Below are 14,927 nucleotides of genomic sequence, written 5' to 3'. Positions count from 1 at the left end.
TGGGTCTTCTTCTAGCTATGCATCACCAGGCAGGAAGAGCTCTGGAAGGATCAAGGACTATATAGAATCCTCAGGAGCACTTTCACATGTATGAAAGGGGTACAATAAATAGATCAGGGTCAAGACAAGTTACCATTTCCACTCTTTTCCATGACTTTATAAGAAGCCAAGGTCCAGAGTTGGCCTAGGACAAGAGGTCTAGGGAGCCAGGCACTCTAGTGACTGGGAATATAAAAGCTACAGGGACCAAAGGACTTAGTTCTCAAGGCCAAGCCTCCTTACCTGAATAAGAGAATAAAGTCCTTACCAGTAATAAAGAAAGTATTAACCAGGATGTTTTCTGGGTGACTTGCACTTTTGGACTCAAGCATAATGAATGGTCAGCAGGATGAAGGAACTCACAGATTCCAAACACTAGGTATATTTCCTCAAAATGGCAGCAAGATCCTTGGCCTGATCTATTCTCTGATGAGCTATGCTTAATGGTAGTCAGCAGAGCCACAATCACCAGCATTAATATCCCTAAATTCTACCAAATTACCAGCAGTCTTGAGGCAAAGCTTCTTCATAGTTTTATCTAGGAAATTGATACCTACTGGGCATCTCTCTCAAACATCTAAACTACCTGCTCCTCAAGTTTAATGAAACCAAACTCTGATCATTCCAATAAGAGGTGACCTCTCTCCTCTCATCAACTTTCCAGTCCCTTCTTCCTCTACCTACTCTACTGACTTGTTCATAAATTTCTGAAGGCATTTTACATATTTATCTTGAACTAGAGATTAAATTTGCTTAAGTCTCCTAATGTAAATTCTTTCATGGAAATAATCAGATGTTATCCACCAATTATCAATTTAGTAGAAAAAGTACCTCCCTCAAGTCTTTTCTTAAATGGTAATTTCTCAGTGAAGTCTACCCTGTTTCCCAGAAAGTAAGACGGTGTCTTACATTAATTTTTTCTCCCAAAGTTGCACTAGGTCTTATTTTCAGGGGATGTCTTATCACACACACACAGGAGAATGGGGATCTGGGGGATTTTATCTATTTTAAACTGTTGTTTTCTTAGAACCCAAATAGCATCTGTCATGTACTGGTCAACCAACCAATGTAATTATTGGAACACATTGTATCACCTTGAAAACTGAATCTGAGAAAGGATCAAAACTCCCTGAGCCTCACCTGGCCATTGTGGCTGGTGGCTGAGCATCCACCCATGAACCAGGTTCAATACCCGGTCAGAGCACATGCCTGGGCTGTGAGCTCAATAGCCAGTGCGGGACATGCATGCAGAAGGCAGCCAATTAATGGTTCTCTCTCATCATTGATGTTTCCATTTCTCTCTCTCCTTCTCTCTCTCCTTCTCTCTCTCTCTCCTTATCTCTGAAATAAATAAAAACATATTTTTAAAAAAGCAAAAAAAACTCCCTGACCTTTGTCAGTTACTCTATCTTAAGAAATAATTGTCTGGCAGCTGTTGCAGGATCCCTCCTTCATATGCAATTTGAGTCCCTTCTTGCTTACCTCTATGGTTCTGTAGCAGGACAGAAAAATGGTAGAGGATGAGCCATGGACATCCCTATCATTATCAGAAATATGAATGGGAAGAGGATACTTTTCAGTACAATCCTCGCTATGAAAAGCTGAGTGGTACACAGAAAGAAGATTAAGAACACAGGAGGAACAGGAGCACCTCGACAGGGAGAAGAGCCAGTGGTGATGACCCTTGTATCGCTGGGCACACAAGAAGCCACTTCTGTGTATTAGTTGGTGTGGTATCTATCTCTCTTTAAAAATATAGAAAGGTCAATGGCTGGTCAGCTCTGCAAAGACATATAAGTGAACTTCAAATATACATATTATTTGTGATGGCACTTTGAAGTTTATTTAAAATACAAATAAAAACCTCTCTACATTCATTCTCAGACCTTCACATATAATTTAAGAAACTAAACCCCATGAATCTAGTGTCCAATGCAAATTTTACCAGCATGATAAAATGCAAGTAGCACCCCTAGCAAATATAGGATGACTTGATTTTTTTTAAATGTCTCCAAAATGTGAAAATATAATGAAGCTCCAGATTTGCCCTTCAATTTCCTGTTTCAGTCAAAGAATCACCAGAACTTCAGAGATGATCAAATAAGCAGAAGGGAAAAACAAACAAACAAACAAACAAAAACCATCCATGTAGAAAATTCATTCTAAAGAACAAGGAAAGGAATCTGAACCACTATGATACTGCTTTTCTATAGCACATATATTTGATCAAGTCTGTTTCTTAAAAGCTCGCTTTTCTAGATTTTTACCTAGAAATGCCCAGGATCTGCAAATTCATGGGAGGAGGTGGCTAATTCTCTCTCTCTCTCTCTCTCTCTCTCTCTCTCTCTCTCTCTATCTCTCTCTATCTCTCTCGTCTTTGTCTCAAAAATCTCTCCCCCTCTCTCTTTCCCTCATTGTGCATGTACCACCTAGGTGAGACAAAAAAAAAACCTCTGTAAATTACTCACTGTTTTTATTTTACCCCTGCTGGGCTCCTTGTGAGCCTTCCTAGGTTTGTTATACTCTGAAATATGGAGCATTAATGACCTTTTAGAAAGTGCCAACACATGTCAGGGGAGGCTACTTGCTCTGCTTGTCATAAAAAAGGGTGTTAATAGGCTCCAAAGGGGGCCCTCAGTAAGGAAAATAGTACTTCAAGCCTTTATTAACTGGCTGCTATCTTGTAGGGAGATCCAAAGTGGTGAGCCCTCAATTTGGAAAAAGACTGCATTCAAGAACAAGGGAAAGAAGGCACTAATGGGGTCCTTTTACAATTCGAATTAGACGTGTGACCTTGTAAAGCCTGATTAACTATTGTGTTTTCATCTCCCCCTGTTGACAATTGGTTTGTTAAGTGGCTTCTCTTAATAGCAAAATGAGTGTCACAGAGAGGGTGCTGCTGGATGCCAGCCTCTGCAATTTCCAGAATGTGGCAGATCCTTCCCAGCTGATTTTAGTTCATAGATAAAATTATTTGTAAACCCAAAACAGAAGGCATGTTTGGTTCTTAAAATAGCCCCATCTCTGTCATTCCTATGGCTACTATACAAAAAAAATTTAGAGCTTCTTGATGACAAGGGTAATAAGATGTTAGGGGTGTGTGTGTGTGAGTGTGTGTGTGTGTGTGTGTGTGTGTGTGTTTCTACCTCTCAGAATAGCATTGCAGATGATGTCTGGCTCGATTAACAATTAACTCGAAATGGCTAAGCCACCACATTAGTGCAACAACAAGACAGCTGAGCTGGCCCTACCTCTGCACATAACTGTTTTCGAAATGGCATATCAGATATTCAATAGAGCCAGCGAGGCCTTTCCAATGTGTGCCATTACCCAGGGATAATTTAGGGGGGGGAAATATGCCCATACTCCTTCCACTTATTCTTATCCTCCATTCTCCCAACTTCACCTATTGATACAATTAATACTGAACTAAACTTTTTCACTTACATTCTGAATGTTTACTTGGTAGTTGTTTTACCACTCGATTCCAGTTAGGACCAGAACCTGAAGCACTAAAATACCCTGGGAAAAGCTAGTCTCTTGCTATATCTGGTTGAGACTGGAAGCTGTAATGTTAGATATCTTGCCAGAGAGTCTGTTCTCATGACATTTGTAACCCAACTTTATAATGCCAAAGTCCAGAAGAGTTCTGGACCCAGTTACATAAAGGGAAAGTGCTACTCACTGATTATCCCATGAGTGAATTATGGCAAGAATGAGTTGCATGGGCATGTGGTCCCTCTCCTGGGTGCCCAACATTGCACACAATTGAAGTGAGGATAAAATGGACATTAAGGCAGCCTTGAAGGGGAAAAAAGTCACAAAGGGTGTCATGAAGGCTCGTAAGGAAGGAGAAGGTGTGCTACTTAAAATGACTTGATGATGAGAATAAGAAATAGAAGCATTCTGTCTTACTGTTCTAAACCATTAAACATTTAATTACCTCACTTTGCTAATGGTATAGGGAAAGAGCGAAGAAAAAAGAGGTGGAGCAGGCTGGTGTTCTATAGCAGGTTACTTAGCCTCTTTGAACTTTATTTTTCAGTTTCCTGAAAAATAACATGAAATTTGTGTGAGGCTAAAATTAAATAACATTACTGCTATAAGCAGAAAAATGGCTCCCTCAAAACATACCTATGTTCTGATCTGTGACATGTGAGCATCATCTTATATGAAAAAACAAACAAAAAAATCTTTGCAGATGTGATTAAGGATTTTAAGATGGGGACATTATCCTGAATTATCAGATGGGCCCAAATGCAAGCACAAGTACCTTCATAAGAAAGCACAGAGGAAAAATTGACACAGACAAAAGAGAATAAGGCAGTAAGACAGAAGCAGATACTGGAATGATATTACCATGAGTCAAGGAATGCAGGCAGCCATTGGCAGCTGGAAGAATCAAGGACTGATTTTACCCCTAGAGCCTCTGGAGGGAATGTAACCTGCTGACACCTGTATTTTGGCCTAGTCACTAGGCCCTAGTGCAGTGGTCGGCAAAATGTGGCTCGTGAGCCATACGTGGCTCTCTGGTCCCTTAAGTGTGGCTCTTCTACAAAATACCACGTGCGGGCACATACTCACGTACAGTGCGATTGAAACTTTGTGGTTCATGCGCAGAAGTCAGTTTTCGGCTCTCAAAAGAAATTTCAGTCGTTGTACTGTTGATATTTGGCTCTGTTGACTAATGAGTTTGCCAACCACTGCCCTAGTAAAACTGATTTCAGACTTCTGGCTTCCAAAACTGAGTGAATAAACTTTTGAAGCTTGATGCCACTATGTTTGTGGTTATTTGTTACCACAACCATAGGAAACATACAATTTATGCTGGAATATTTCAGTGATCTTACCAATAAGATGGCCCAAGTAACAGAAGGTGGGGGGATATGTGATGTTTTTAGTTCAACCAGATATCTAAAATTTGTATATATGGAGGTTATCTCCAAAAAGTAGTTTGATGAATTCCTGTCCAAGGGCCCTTGTCTACGGTTATTAGCCTTCAAGTCCTGATATATTTGACTATTTTAACACCTGCAAATTTCAAGTTACCTGATAATTTGCAAATGATTCAGTGAAGAGTTGTAAGACTTTCTAGCTACTACCTTAGTTTTATGCATTAAAATATTCATCAAACATTTACTATTCATACTAAATACTGCAGACAAAAAGCAAGACAGAACCAAATATCTGAATCAAGGAATACTTAATCAGTTAGAAAACACTGCCTAAACACTAAAGAGCACATTGATGTTTAGTTAATATGGCAGAGACTACAACTTGTTCCCTAATATGGGTTGTCTTCTTATATGGTAATAGAATTTTCAACTGGACTCATAGCCATCCAGATTAAAAACAACAACAAAAAAACAACAACACTATACTCCTTAGGAGTATAGGTGACAAGGATATTCATTTAAGGCCAGGGGACTTTGAGCAGAAATGATGTGTGCAACCTCCACTTCATATCCATAAGAGGAAGGAGATGTGGTCCTTTCACCTCTTTATTTTTTCCTCTGGCTTTAATATGGACATATTGGAGAGAACTTAGCAAAGCAGGAAAGGGTGATGACCACATTATAGATGGCAGAAGTCTAGCTCTGCCACACTTTGGAGCATCTCTGGGCTATTTATGTTTAAATTTGCATCAACTAAGGAAAAACAAACACAACTTTTTATCTTGTTTAAAATATCATTTTGGTGTTTTTACAATGTCCAAATATAGATCCGAACAAATAAAGTCTCAATTATTCAAATTAATATCAGTACATAAGGAGTATAACAAAACAAAACAAAAAATGGGCCTCCCAATGAATTAACACCAAAGTGCAAGCAAGTTTATTTTAATTACAATTTATTGGACTGGATTGGTTGGAAGATGGAGAGAAGCATCAGTAAGAAAATGCTAGCCAGTCCTAAAAAGAATAGAAACTCAAATTTATGAAGGAAACAAACACATGGCTGTGACTTACTAGTATCTTCCCAAAGGGCATGTGGTAGAGTGGTCATATTGGTGACCCGAAATGTGCACAGGATTTGAGGTCAGAAACCTTGGATTCTGGATCCAGTTCCATTACATACCAGTATTGTGACTCTGAGCCTTATCTAGAAAATGGAGAAAGCACTGTCTCTGCTACTCACAACAGGAAGAAGGAATGCAGTAATGAAAGTGACGCTGTGGCACATGGTGAAACCCTGCACCAGCTCCTACTGAGAGCAGAGATCTAAGATTGCTCCAGGCTTCGGAGCTGAATTTTCTGCTTAGGTACATTTTTGTTTGACCAACATAGTGTTTTAACATTTTAAATTTATTACCAACATTTGAAACCAAGATATTTCACATAAATGTAGATTCTCTACGCTATCTTGAGAAATCTACGGGTTGGACATTGGGTCTTCATTGCTGCCTTGCAATCTTCAGCCTTCAATGAGCATTTATTTTTCCATTCATTCCACCAATACTCATCCACACAGGACTAAAGGACTATCTGGGCACTGTTCTAAGTGCCCCATGGACATGAGTGAAAAAAGCAGAGGAGGCTATTTCTTCCACAGAGCTGGCTTTCGGGGGGGTGGGGGGGGGTGGGGGGAACGACACTCACAATCTACTGTTATCCAGCCCATTCTTCTCATTCATGCTCTCGGCCTGGCCCTGGAATTTGTGACCCTAAAGCCTAGACTGTTTTCAGGGAAATGCCCTCTGCAGTGAGAAGAGAGGTTGTATGTAGAATTTTGTGTCTGGTTTAGCGTCTCAATACCTGATAGAATGGAGTGAGTGGGCAAAATAAAAAGTGAGCTAAAGGAATTTCAGTTTGTAGCATAATAATATGGTCTCAACTAAATCACCCTCAAATATAAACAAAACAGATAGCTTCTCTATTTATTCATCTACTCATTCAATAAACATTTACCAACTGCTAGTTGTGTGTCAGACACTGTACCAAGAGGTAAGATATATAGACTATATAGATAGATGATAGATAGATAAATGCTTCAAGATGGACACCCTCCAAAGCTTAAGTAATACCACAATCAGACTTATAGCATTCTGATACAAAGAGACATACCTCTATAATCACTGGCATGCTACCAGGTGTAAAAATCTAAGTCCTTTTATTCATTAATGACAATACCTGACTTTCTTTTTTCCTATATTTTCTAATTGCTTTATCTATATTAAATCATTTTATTCTCATAACAAACCCATGGAATAAGCATGGTTTTATTCCCATTTTACAGATGTCACCTACAAATATAATGTTCAATCCTGGGAACACGTGTGTTTTTTTAAAAATATATTTTATTGATTTATTTACAGAGAGGAAGGGAGAGGGATAGTTAGAAGCCTTGATGAGAGAGAAACATCAATCAACTGCCTCCTGCACACCCCCTACTGGGTACGTGCCAGGCAACTAAGGTACATCCCTTGACCAGAATCAAACCTGGGACTCTTCCATCTGCAGGCCGACGCTTTATCTACTGAGCCAAACCAGTTAGGGCCTAGGAACACGTTTTACCTTTTCAAGCTATGAGATTTCTTATCCATGACCTGGTTACTTGACCTTAGTACAATAATTTGTTCTGTTTGTTTAAATTTCATATCTTTTAGAAGCAGAACTTGTAAAAGTTATTTTAATTTATTAGCCATCTGTCTTGAGTGATTTATTATCAGGAGCACTAAATCTAGTTCAATGAAACAATAATAATATAAAAATAGCTATTGTTTATTGCAGGTATATTTGCTAGGAACCACATGGGTTTTATCTCACTACCACATCCCTACTCAGACAAATGAAGAAACCAAGGCTCAGATAGATGAGTAATATTCTCAATTCATACAGCTAATAAGGCCCAGGACTCAAATATAAACCAAGAATTCAGCCTAGTGCTTTTTTCATCTTCCACATGACACACCTGAAGGGACTATAAAGGAAAAGAAGTAGAGATCTCCAAACTTTTGGTGAATCTGAAGATCTCCAGGCAGAGGACAGGGCCTGGTCAGAAGGAAGGTGTGAGGTTTGGGGGTGGGGGACCTGGAGGAGAAAATGGGTTTTCTGGGAGGCCCCACCCACGGATAACAATTAGAGCAATCCCAAACAGGGGCATAGCAAATCCACAAGCTAGTGATTTTGGCATCGCTCCAAGATCTACCAGTAGATACCGGTGAACTCTTGATCTGAAGATAATTTTTAAGTGCCTTTGGTTTTAAGGTTGGTTTATCTCATTTGGTCATTTTCACCTAATTAAATCAAATTCAGTTTAAAATTATGTGGAAACAGCTAAAAATACCTTGGGGATACAATTCCTTCTGGGGGATAAAAAAATCAAATTTGGCCATCAATAAACTCAACTCAATAAAGAATGGAAACAAGAAGCCAGATTCCATAATTACTGCATGTATGCTAATATGCTATGAATATTTGAGGCATTAATACAAGATATCCAATATATTTCTGATGTTAAATCATCTCTGAAAGTAAACAGAATCAAATAGTAAATGGCAAATGGTCACTAGTAATCTTTTGACCTGATTTTTAAAGCATGGCACTATTCAGAAGATCAAATAATGCACATAAGGTTAAAAAAAAATACAATAAAGTTGATTCATAGATTTCCTTCACCTAGAGAGGTCCAGTGATTTCAATATGTATCTCTTTTACCACAACCCCTTAAAAAGAGAAGACACACAGAAACAAAAAGAAAGGATAATAAGAAATTTGAAGGGAGAGCTTGGGGAAGAAAACAGTCCATGGGGATATTTTTGCTCCCAGTTGTGGCAAGTGCCACATTTCCTCCTAATAACCTTGACCTGCTTTTCCTGGCCCAACAGTAGCAGCTTTGTCACATCAGCTTAGCATCTGCTTATCAATCTGTGCAAACCTGACTTTCACTTCCAGTGTTCTTAACACTCAGAATATCACAGTGACCGGGTTCACTGAACAGCCAGCAGAACATAGAAAACATTCAGTTCTAAGGGGGAGGAGGGATGGGGGAAGGTTGAGGACATGGTCAGAGCATGGTTTCTTTATTGTCCAATGATCACACGTAGAAAGCATATTTGCTGAGCAGTACATGGGGCAGGTTGTTCTAAAGTTGCAGAATTAATGGGTTGTTGAATCTTAAAAAGAAAAATATCATACCCCACAGACTTCAGTAAATATGCAATGGTCTGTCAATCTTCTGCAGGTATTGCACTGATGTTGTGGCAGGATAGTCACATCTTCTATATAAAACAAAAATAGGGACCCAAAGAATAGTGGGAGACCATGACACTGAACTATGGTGGCTGAGTGTGTGGCTGTCTTGTCAGGCTTTTTGGATTCAAATTTTGGCTGAACCACTGGCCATCCATGAGGCCTTGGGCAAGCTACTGAAGCTTAATAGTACCTTTGGGCTATGGTGATGATTAGATGAAGTAATGAATAGAATGGTACAGAGCCTGGACTCTAGCAAGCACCAAATAATTATGTAATCCAAGAAATACAAGTGTATTTATGGAAACAAAGTAATGTTAACAGCTAAGGTAAGGCAGACTATTTGAAACTGGACCTATCCCAAAAATGTTTGACTTGCATAATGTATGTAGTATATACCCTATAACAGTGAGGTTTAGTGTGGGATGACTCATGGTCAGAGGATTTCTTTTGATCTGGGCACTTTTTATTTTCTAAATATGCTTTTATTGATTTTAGAGAAAGAGGAAGGGAGTTGGATAGTGAGAAATAGCAATGTGAGAGAGAGACATCATCAATCACCTGCCTCCTGCATGCCCCCTACTAGGGATCAAGCTTGCAACCCAGGCATGTGCCCTGACTGGGAATCGAACTGGTGACCACTAGTGCATGGCACAATGCTCAATCAAGTCACACTGACCAGGGCTGATCTGGGCAAGTCTTAATGGCTTGGCCTGGTGTATCCTAAACTAGTCATTGACTTGACAAATAGTTATTGACATAATCTATTCCTGGGTTTAACTATTCTAATTTCTAAAACAGGGAACACAATGGTGAACAAGAATGATAATGTCCATCTCTCACAAAGCTTACATGCAAGTAGGGGCAAAAGAAAAATAAATAAATATAAAAAGATGTTTAAAGCCAGGATGTAAAACTTCTGTGAAGAGAAATAAAGAAGAAAAGGGGATACTGAGGGTTAGAGTATAGTTTCTAGTTCATGTGGTCAAGTATCTCTGAGGAGGTGATACTTGAGCAGAGACCCGAAGGAAGTAAAAGAAGAGCTGATGCAAATACCTTGAATTATCTTGAGATAATTCAAGCACAGGAATCAATAGCAAAGACTGAAGCCAAGTGTGCTTGGCAACCTGTGGGAAAACAGGTCAGTGTGGCCACAGAAGAGGGAAGAAAAGAGAGGAGGCAGGAGATGTGATTAGAGAGCTAGCCAACAGTCCATCCTGCAGGTGATCAGGTTCATTATAGGGAGTTTGAAATCTCTAAAACTATGCTGAGAAACCATCAGAAAACTTTGAGCATAGAAGTGGCATGGACTGACATGTTTTAAAAGGACCCTTCTGGAAAACAAACTGTATGCGAAACAGACTGTAACGAGTCAGAGTGGGATCAGGGGAACCATTTGGTGCCTTCCATAGCAGAACAAAAGAGATGACTGGGCTCTAATAAAATGACAGTGATGAGAAGTGGCCAGATGTGGGATATATTTTGAAACACGATCAGCAGATAACTTGAATAATTGGTATAAAGAAACATAAGTGAATATTAACCCCTAGCAAAATTGATTTCTAGTAAAAGCTAGCTGGATGAAAGATATTGTCACATTGAGAAAGCTTGAGAAAAGCTCAGTTTGGGAATGGAGGGGAATTAAAATTTTGGACAAGCTAAGTTTGAGATGCCTATTAAAAGTCCTGATGGATGCCAAGTAAGTAAGATAAATGAAACTATAGTGCATAGGAGAGGTCAGATCAAGAGATATCTATTTAGGAGTCATTGTATATAGATAGTTTTAAATGGAACTGAATTAGATCACCAAGAAAGTGACTTCAGCTGGAGAGAATGTCTAGGCACTTTTTTTTTTAGGGCAGGGTGAAGCAGGATCCAAGAGGACAAGAAAGATTGCTTCATTAGAACAAGTTACAGTAGAAAGAGGTTGAAGCTAGGCATTCAAAGACACAAACCTTAAACACAGCTGGATCATAGGCTGGTGTGAAGATTACTTTGTGTCCATTTTCTAAGCCATTAAATGAGGTGTACTGCCCATGCCTGCCCCACCCTTACAGTTGATAAAAGACTCAAGATGTTTCTTCTGTGGGAAGTAACAATGGGGCACTGCTAGCAGGCAAAAAGAAAAAAAGGTGTGACCCCAAGACATCCTCACACCCTACTGGGAAGAGAAAAGGCCAAAACTCCTCCTTTTCATTTCATAAGAAATGTCAATGCTAAGCTACATATGAGTACATTCAGAAGAGTATGAAAATGAGTCAGAGCAGCATCAAAGAAGAGAAAAGGGGGGGGGGGGGGATTATTGATAATACATAAAGAGCCAAAGAAATAGAAGATATTCTTAATTTGTCTTCCTTACTGGTCAGGAACATAAGAAGGAAAAGAAAATGCAATCTTGGCTACTTGACATTTCACAAGGGAGGCAGCATTCGGGATCCTCTGAGGGAGATCACTGCTCAGGATCTTAGTGAACAGGAGGTTATGCAGTGGAGACCCTGATAGTAATTCAACTAGAATGGATTCAGAGGGTTGATATGCAGGCATTCAATCCTGTGAAGGAAGGAGTCTAATGTGTGTTCCAAATGGCTGTGAAAGATTAATTTATTTTAGAAATTGTTTCTGAGCAGAGAAAATCTATGAGACAGTTGAAAAAAGTTAATGATGAAAATAAGTAGAATTCTAGCTTGTCTTCATTTTTTCAGGAACAGAAAGGGTATGAGCAGAAGAAAGGGTATGAACTAGTTTAAATACAATATGTTCCAATGTATGAACATGACAATAAAAGCAAACATCAGTTAGCTATCTTTTATTTCCCTTGCACTTCCCATTTGGGAACAGTTTTAAGTACTAGACAAAGAGAGAATAGATAGGTAGATAGAAAGAATATATACATATATAAACATATATCAATAAATAATTTAATAAAATGTCATGAACACATTTACATGGTATTTTACAGATTTTAGGAGAGAGGGGTATCTTTAAAAATACCACAAAAAAAAACCCCTGAAAAATATATAACAAATATAATTATTAATATTTTACTTAATTGCTTCATTTTTTAAAGGTATTCCATATCACTCTCAAGTCCCTTTTGCCTCATGCCTAGTCCTAATCATCTGGCAATGATAAGTATTATTCTGTGTTTGTTTAAAACTTGTAGCAATGTTATCACTCTGTAACTACCATTCTTCAACTTGCTTTTTTTCCACTGCGCATTGTTTTTAAGGTGCGTACGTGTATATAAGAGATTTATTTCATACCTTAAGTTCTTTCTCAGTTATTAGTGGATTTTGCTCTATCTCATATAACTATCCCCAGCAAGCAGGACAGAATTCAGAGATCTTACTTTACAGATGACAGTACTCAAGATTGTTCAGCTGATAAGCACAGAACCTTCTGTCTCTATGGCCAATGCTCCTTCACTATATCAACCATTTCAAAATTATACTAACAGCAGTAAAAATCATTTTGTTTCAAATGTAAACCTTACACAGAATCCCAGTATATCAGAGGAATTCACACTGGTGCCACAGGCAGATGTCTTGGGCCATGGCCCTAGTTCCACCCTGTGCCCTGCAGTGAGAGGCTCTCCAGACAGCCTCATGTACCTCGAGGCCTCACAGAACCTTGTCTGTGAGCCCGTGCAGGAGAGCAGCTGCCTTTCTGCAAACTCTGTGCAGTCTGGACAGGGTTATAAAACAGACCAAGAAGCCCATAGCAATTTGGTCAGTGAGAACACACTTATTGTGATGCCACCTGTGCATGATGGGGTCATGGGCAAAGGAGGGCTGCAAAGCTGGGCCTGCATTGAGGAACCAGGGTGAAAGCTGTTTAATACTCTCCTGGGGTTAAAACTCGGCAAGAGAAGATCTCAAGAAGATGGAAACCTCACACATGATGGAAAATAGATACGTTGGAAATGGGCAAGAGAAGTAGTGAGCAAGCATCAAGGAAAGGGTGGCTTTTGCAGATGACAAAGAGAACACACCCTTCAAAGGAAACATTTCAGCACTTGGGAGAAAAAGGAAAACAGCATCCATAGAAATTAATAGACAAAATAAAAACAGAAAATATAGGGTGTCCAAAAAATGTATACATACACTTTGAATGAATAATATAAAGGTAGTGTTTATTAAAATACATTTCGTTTTCAAAATTGAGCCACCAGCTATTAAAGTGTATATACATTTTGAAGACAAATGAAGCCAAAGAAGGGAAAAATGAAAAAGAAGATTTGCTTTTGTTTTCTAAATAGAATGACAAAAGTCTAAAAGAAGAAATGCCTTAGATTAAACAAGTTTTTAAAAATATAGAGCTAAACACACGGTAAAGGAGAACATGTAATAAAAATATCATGAAGCTCAAGAGACCTACAGACAGTGTATAACATTGAATGGAAGAACAATTTAATCTGAGATCAAGAAGTAAGATAACAAATCAAAAGTGACACGTTGCATACAAATAGATATGGCATAAATCCTAGAGACAAGAAGGATGGTGTTAAAAAGTGGTATCAATTGAATCTCAGGGTTGGACAGTTAAGGACTGGAAGAATAAGAAAACAATAAGAAAGGCAATCTTGCAGTTCTATGTCAAAAATACCCTTTGAGACAGCATAGAGGGACCTGGATAGTATTATGCTAAGCAAAGTAAGACAATCAGAGAAAGACAAATAAATACCACATGATCTCATTTATATGTAGAATCTAATGAAAAAAATAAAGTGACGAATATAATATGACCAGTGATATGGATACATGAAACAGACTGATGAATCTCAGATGGAAGGGGGGAAGGATAGAGATTAATCAAATAACTTATATGTGTATATGCATTTCCCATGAACACAGGCAATAATAGAGTTGTGAAGGATGGGCAGGGCAGGCATCAGGAGAAAAGAGGGAAATCTGTAATACTCTAAATAATAATTATATATATGCATTTCTTTATTTTTAGTGTTTATTTTTTTAAATATATTTTTATTGATTTCAGAGAGGAAGGGAGAAGGAGAGAGTGATAGAAACATCAATGATGAGAGAGAATCACTGATTGGCTTACCTCCTGCACTCCCCCAACTGGGGATTGAGCCCACACCTGGGCATGTGCCCTGACCAGGAATCAAACTGTCACCCCCTGATCCATAGGTTGACACTCAACACTGAACCACACTGGCCGGGCTAAAGCAGCTTTTTAAAACAGGACACTTTTAAGGAAGGTTCCATTTATCTACAGCATCATTACAGTGTTTGACCTGAAGTTGGTATTCAATAAGCATTTGTTGAATCAACCTCCTACAAAGAGAGGAAGGCTGGATATTATAATTTTAGCCTTAAATATGTGAGCTCAACCAGAGAGAGAAAGTTTACAGAGAATATCAGGACATTAAAAACCTCTGAGAACTGCAAATAAGTAAATTAATTAAATAAATAATAGGATCACTAGAACACACCAAAGGTATCATTAGGTTTGTCTTCTACAACATATTTCTATGCCAAACTACAAACTGAAACCAATATTCTTGTAGGAGAGAAGATGATGTCTATTAAAACAACTGTGTGTGTGTGTGCGTGTGTGTGTGTGTGTGTGTGTGTGTGTCGGGGAGAAACATTCAGTCTTTCTGTACATGTGCATCCAATTGGAGTCAACACCTCAAAAATAAGAGAGAGAAGACAGAAAGTAGAATGAGGCTGGTTA

The sequence above is a fragment of the Pipistrellus hanaki genome (assembly GCF_964339955.1).
Source record: "Pipistrellus hanaki genome assembly, chromosome: 7".
NCBI classification, from domain to species: Eukaryota; Metazoa; Chordata; class Mammalia; order Chiroptera; family Vespertilionidae; genus Pipistrellus; species Pipistrellus hanaki.
Note: the sequence above shows the minus strand (reverse complement) of the source record.